General features: G+C 45.4%; 1 protein-coding gene across 2 annotated transcripts in view; it reads left to right on the top strand.

Moving 5' to 3' along the window:
• The first annotated feature begins 316 nt into the window (after positions 1 to 316).
• NDNF (neuron derived neurotrophic factor) overlaps positions 317 to 6,000 on the top strand; it is a 29,983-nt gene continuing 24,299 nt past the window's right edge. The window contains exon 1 of one of the 2 annotated variants that reach the window (XM_005290284.5): positions 317 to 866. The gene's annotated coding sequence lies outside the window, so the exon portion shown is untranslated. Of the gene's footprint in view, positions 867 to 899; positions 1,356 to 6,000 lie in introns of those variants that run through there. The other variant, XM_005290285.5, reaches the window with a different exon arrangement.

Here is a 6,000-nt window from a genome sequence, read left to right as displayed (position 1 = left end):
TGCCGAGCTCCTGTTCCGCATGCCAAGTGCCAGGCTCTAGCCCGAAAAGCACTCACTCCCCAGTGGTGGTGAGGCGGGCTATAGCCCCCTCTCTCGCCCTGCCCTGCCTAGGCTCTCCAGCGGGGGGAAGCCCTGGTGCTTCTCCTCCCTGGCAGAGCCCCCACCCTTGTTCTCCAGACGGGTGGGCTGCGTTCCCTGCGGGCCGGGGCGGTGATAGGCTTTGCCTAGCGCGGTGTCCCTGCGCTGTGTGTGTGGCAGCGAGGGGAGGAGGGAAGGGAGCGGGCTGGCTGGGGGAGCGGCTCTGCGCTGCACCAGTGACACTCGGTGCGAACACGCTCCTCACCCAGCAGCCGGGGCGCCGCGCAGCGCCGAGAGCGTCACCCAGCGCTTCGCGTGGCAGCCCCACGCCCAGAGCATCTGCCGGGCGGCGGCCGAAGGACCGTGCTTGCCCAGCCTCCGCTGCCTCTGCCCGCGCCGCAGCATCCTCAGCCCCGCACCGCCGGCCGGCCGGCGCTGCCCCTCTCCGCCTCCGGCTGATGCTGCTCCGGCCGGGGGCTCGCCAGGAGTTGCAAAGACCTGAAAACACCTTGTCGCCGTCTGGTGCGGTCCCGCCCGGGCCACTCGTGCACTTCTGGAAACTTTGTCCGCCCGCCTGCCCCCGCTGCTCTCTCCTGGGGGCTGAGCTTCCCTGTTCCCGGGTCGCTGAAAGGCAAAGCGGAGACTCGCCTTCTCTTGCGGCTAGGATCCTGGCTGTGCTTGGGGGGAGGGAGGCCAGAAAGCAGGAGGGACGTTCCCGTGTCCTGTAACCAGCACCTGCGAGCCCGGGGCGTTTACACATCTCCCCGGAAGGAGCAAGACTTTTAAAGGTAAGCAAAGCGGAGCGACGTGGAGTTTCTCTTGTGTGTGTCCCGGGGCGAGCTGAGTCCAGACCCGGGGAGAGGGGGCTCATCGGGGGAGTTAGAGAGGAGGGTCCCGCATAGATGTGGGGCGGGGGGAGTCATGCAGCGGGTGTCATGCATCGCAGGGCTATGAAGAGAGGGGGACCATGCATTGGGCGCCAGGAGCATTAGGAGAGATCCGATGTGTTTTAGGCGGTCGCACATCTCTTCCCAGCACTGCCTCCCAGTCTGTGCGCAGGGCTAAGGACTCTGGGGAGTGGGATGAACTCTTGGGCAGCAATGCAATGGGGAGTGGGAATCCCGGGGCTGAGCAGCAGCGGCCCGAAAGTTGTCTTGCCTGAGAATTACCAGAATTGGGGGGTAGGAAGACGGGGCGATTGAGTATCAGGAACGTTCCCGCTTCATCAGGCACCGGTGCTGCTTTACTCCAGATATGGAATGAGCTTTGGAAAGCAGGTTGGTGGATGGGGACTGGTTGGTTAACCTTGTGTGTATCCCCCCTACACACACACACACACACACACACACACACACACACACACACACACACACACACCCCTCTCTCTCTTCCAGCTGCGGGACGCTTCACATAACACACCAACCCAACCCACGGGGATCCAGTGGCAGGAAACGTTTGCTCTATGAATAGATTGAAGCAAAGCCCCCTTTAATGAACAAAACCTCGTGTCTGTCTGCCCTGATCCTGCGTCTGATATTTTGTGTCTTCACCCGCCGTGGCTTCTTCCCTGCAGGGGCGGAGGGGTGAGAATTAGCCCAGCCACAATTAAAACCCCTTTAACTATTCAGTGTGCCAGCTGCCATGCTGGAAACTCTTTGTAAGGTGCTGTTGTTTTATGGGTACTTCTTACTAAGGGAGAGCGATGATACGGGTGAGGAGATGCAGACAGCTCAGCTAAAGGGATCAACACAAGTTCAACCACTGGAGGCCTCTATATACCAGCTGCAGATACTTGTCTAAACGGGATGCCATCCGCTCCCCCACGGGATTGGATTCCCCCCTCTCACAATTCTCGATCCAATCCCGTCCTGTCCCTTCTCTTTCTTCCCATCCTATGCAGGGTCAAATCCCTGGAGCCTCAGGTGGGGTTGTGGACCAAGCGGTCACACAGCTTCGGTTGTGGGAGGCTGCCTCCTAAAGTCACCAGGAGCATGCGGCTCTGATCAGATTTCCTCTTTTCTGTGACGTTCGATGGTCTTGTTTTGTGTCTTTTTCTACTTTCTCTAAACTCCCAGTGGCTCTCCCTGCATTTCTCTGCCGCATCCCAATACATCCACTTGAGAGAAAACACTTTGGCTCCCTATATTCTCTTTCTCTCCCGCCACCGGGAGCAGTTGTTGGGGATTTGCTGGGGTTTCCTTTTTTTATTATGATTATTATCCCGAAGAATAGGATGGATGGAAAGGTGAGAAGGAAATAGGCAGGGATATAGGCCAGGGAAAGTCATGCTTTTTAATGTACTTTTATGCCCCCCCTTTTGTCAAGCTCTGATCAAACAGTGCTAAAAGTCCTCTGGGTATGACACTTTCCCACAGCTAATCGCATGCTGCTCAGAATAAATATCAGACAAAGTGCATTTTAACGCTGAAATTGGAGTGATTACTTGAAATGCTGGGCTAAGGTTTTCAGTGGGATCTAAATGTCCTTATTTTTCTCCTTCCTTTATTTTTTATTTTAACCCTAAAAGGGACAACTAAATTATTTACATTCCCATTTTCAATGTCAATGTGTTTTAGGGATTATTTTGAAATTCTTCCAATACATTTTTATTTTGAAAGGATGAGAGAAGATGGTTTAGATAAAGTTATATTCAATCCTTCTGGGAAACACTCCTATTCAAGAGAAAGAAAGCTGGCTGCTGACACCTTACTCCCCGCACCCTCGCCAACTCTAAACTATGAATCCTTACCAAACACACTAGAAACAAACATTGTTTTCAAACAGCCTATGTTGTTTTTATTTTTGTCTGCACTTTTTTAAATAGAGTGAACGGGTACATCAACTAAGCAAGCAATTCAGGCAATCACACCATTTGAATTAGTAACTATAATTTAAAAAGAAGGCTGTAGCAAGATGAAATTGCTACAAATCATGTGTAGTTTGGGTTACGCGTTTACTTCAAAAGAACAGAGACAAAGACTAAATAGTATCTTTTAATCACTTGCAGATACAGCTGTTATCCCTTTTAAAAAGTATTTAATTGAAGGGTGTCCCTAATCTAAAAAAGCCAGTTCCACAAGTTTATTTGTTCTGGACCTTTTTAACATTCAAGTGGTAAAGCATCGTGCTTTCCCCGAAAGCTGGTTCGCTTATTGTTATGGATAAATGTAATATCTTTGCCAGTGTCATAATGACAGAATGCTGCATTAGAAATAGCCACAGCGGGTCACTCTAGGGATAAGGTAGTTTCTTTAATTATTGGTTTCAGGAACCTGCTGGTGCAGTTTTCAGTGCCTTCTTCCCCAACCAAAGAGTGGGGAAGAGTGTCTTCTTCCCCAGACTCACAGAATTATATCATTATAATTGCTTTTTTTTATTGATGTCTATTAGTTTGCTGGACAAAAACTAGAAGACGACAGGGGCCCTAACAGTGAATATATTCTGTTTGTTTGTCAGTCGATAACAGACAAGGTTTTATGACTCAAATGTAGAATCCGTTCTCAATCCTGGGATCTATGCCAAGGCCCGTGTAAGGCAGTGGTTACTCCAGTTTTACACGAGTGTAATTCTGCTGATTTTTAAATCTGATGAAATTTAAATCAATAGTTATATCTGGGTAACACTGGTGTCCTGTCACAGTGAATCAGATACAAGATATCTAGTAGTAGGCTAATATTGAGCTATTATATCAGCCGCTGACAGGTAATGCTAATTTAGTCATACTCTACCTTGCATAAAATAGCACTTAGATCTGTGGTGATGAATGCTATCAGCATGTGGAATTAGAGATTTCCAGATCCACTTTAAGCCCCATGCTCCCATTCTATCCACTCCCAATTGCTGCACCTTACCTATTTTAAGAATGGCAAGTTTCAATTGATTCTTGTCAGGAATAACTTGTGCTCCCCATGCCTTTCTCATATTTACTCAGGAGATATGTACCTGCAGAAATAGATCTGCTGAGGTCAAGCTCACAGTACCACTGAAAAAGCCCTTTTTATGTATTTGGAACATTGTCAAGAATTTGTTAATATTTGAGGGTGGAGGGATTTTTGACTGATGTTGCCTCCTCTTTCTCCTACAGTTTTGACCTTGTCCTTAAACAGAACTTGACACTACAGAATATATGCACAATCTTGCTTCTACATTTTATGCTATTTAAAGGGGAACTGTAACAACGTTTCTTAGACCTACATTCTGATATGTCAAAAGATGACAAGTACGTCTCAACTTGAATAAACTCTAAAATGTGTCAGAAATGTGTTGGGTTTTGTTGTTGTTGTTTGGTTGGGGGGTTTTTAGTGTCATCTTTAGGCATGTCATATTTCCAAGATGAGAACTAAATGGTAGAGCTCACAGCAAAATAAAAATTGTTTCTCTAATTTTAGGGTGGGGAATTCAGCTCTTTGTCATATGTATGTAAATGAAGTGAAGATATGTCACACATCTGTGTATAGACTGCTACATGCTATCTAAACTGTATCAATCTTATACCAAATTAGCAGTGACATTTCATGGCATACGTGACATGTCAGAGCCAACAGCATGTGTATGACATGTTTTTCATTTCATGGAAATATACCTCATGCTACATAATGCTCCAACAAACTTTCTTTCTTTTGGAAGCTTAGCACAATGATAATAAGCACAATTTAATTGAGAACAGAAAAGTTACATGGTCCAGGGTTGAACAGCATCTATGTTGTGGAGCAGTTACTCATGCGAGTAGTTGCGTTGAAATTAGTAGGGCTGTTCACCAATATCAGGAAGAGTTCCATAGTTAGTCGTGTGTGACTATTTAGTTTTGGGTGACTGCTTTGGAAAACATTATCTGAATATGGAACAATATTTAGGTTTGCACAACATTTAGGTTGCAAAAAGTCAAGCAAGCTGTTTAAAATCATGTAGTGCCTGCGCCATGTCGCCAATTAAGTTTAGATGCATTATCCACCATGTATTCGATATTCGGCTGATAGTTTTATGCTGGGATCTTCAATTATGGGACTATCTGTCCTATTTTCAGTGTTTTACAAGATGCTTCTGATTCTCATATCAACTCCATTGGAGGTTCAGGATTAGACCGAGTCAGATCTCCCAGTATTAATTTACTAAAAGGTCTAATCCTGCAAGGTACTGAGTAGCAACTCCCATTTAGGGCAGTAGAAGTAGAGGATGCCTAAAGCTTTCAGGTTCAAGCTCCAAAATTGTAAAGTCAGAGTGGTGTGTTTAAGCTCAATCTGTCACCCACTATGTCCTTAGTCTTTTTTGTTTGTTTAATTTGAATTAAATTTATTACACTCAGAGCTATGCTTTTTCTTCTGTACTTTGTTTTGAAAGGACCTTAAAACAGTTTACTAAACGAAATCCCAGTTCATTTCTGCAAGTGGTTACACTTCAAGATGGCATCATACAGATCTGCAAGAGACCACCTTTTATGCCTCTCATGTCAGTTTAAAAGATTGCTAGAAAAACAATCCAAAAATCTGACCAGGTTTGGATAAAGGAGAGCCAGTAATGTGTTTCACTGTATGTGGTACTTTTATGCAATGAAGCAACAGATTTAACCACAGAACATCTGGGTATTGGCTTCTGTTACAGTAAAGATTTTTAGGGGAATAACAAGCCTTGTTTGACTTTGCATTCATTTTGAAGTCATTAAGCTTTACATTAATAATAAAAGCATAAAACCATTACATCACTATTTTCAAGGGGTAATGTCAGTCTTCCCTCAATATCTTACTTTTCAGAATCTGCATTTGTTTTGCTATGTGTGTATTTATCTTTTCACTCATTCTTCAAATTTCTTTTCAGGAGGTAGATTTTGTAATTTATGCCAGTGGATACAGTACAGATTTAGTGTTTCTACACATTTTTGCTAACTTGGGCACTTTTTCTCCATTGTAGGTCATCTAATGGAAACAG

The sequence above is a fragment of the Chrysemys picta genome, chromosome 5, assembly GCF_011386835.1.
Source record: "Chrysemys picta bellii isolate R12L10 chromosome 5, ASM1138683v2, whole genome shotgun sequence".
Taxonomy (NCBI): Eukaryota; Metazoa; Chordata; order Testudines; family Emydidae; genus Chrysemys; species Chrysemys picta.
The sequence above is the reverse complement of the archived record's forward strand: the minus strand, read 5'-3'. Positions and strand labels throughout refer to the sequence as shown.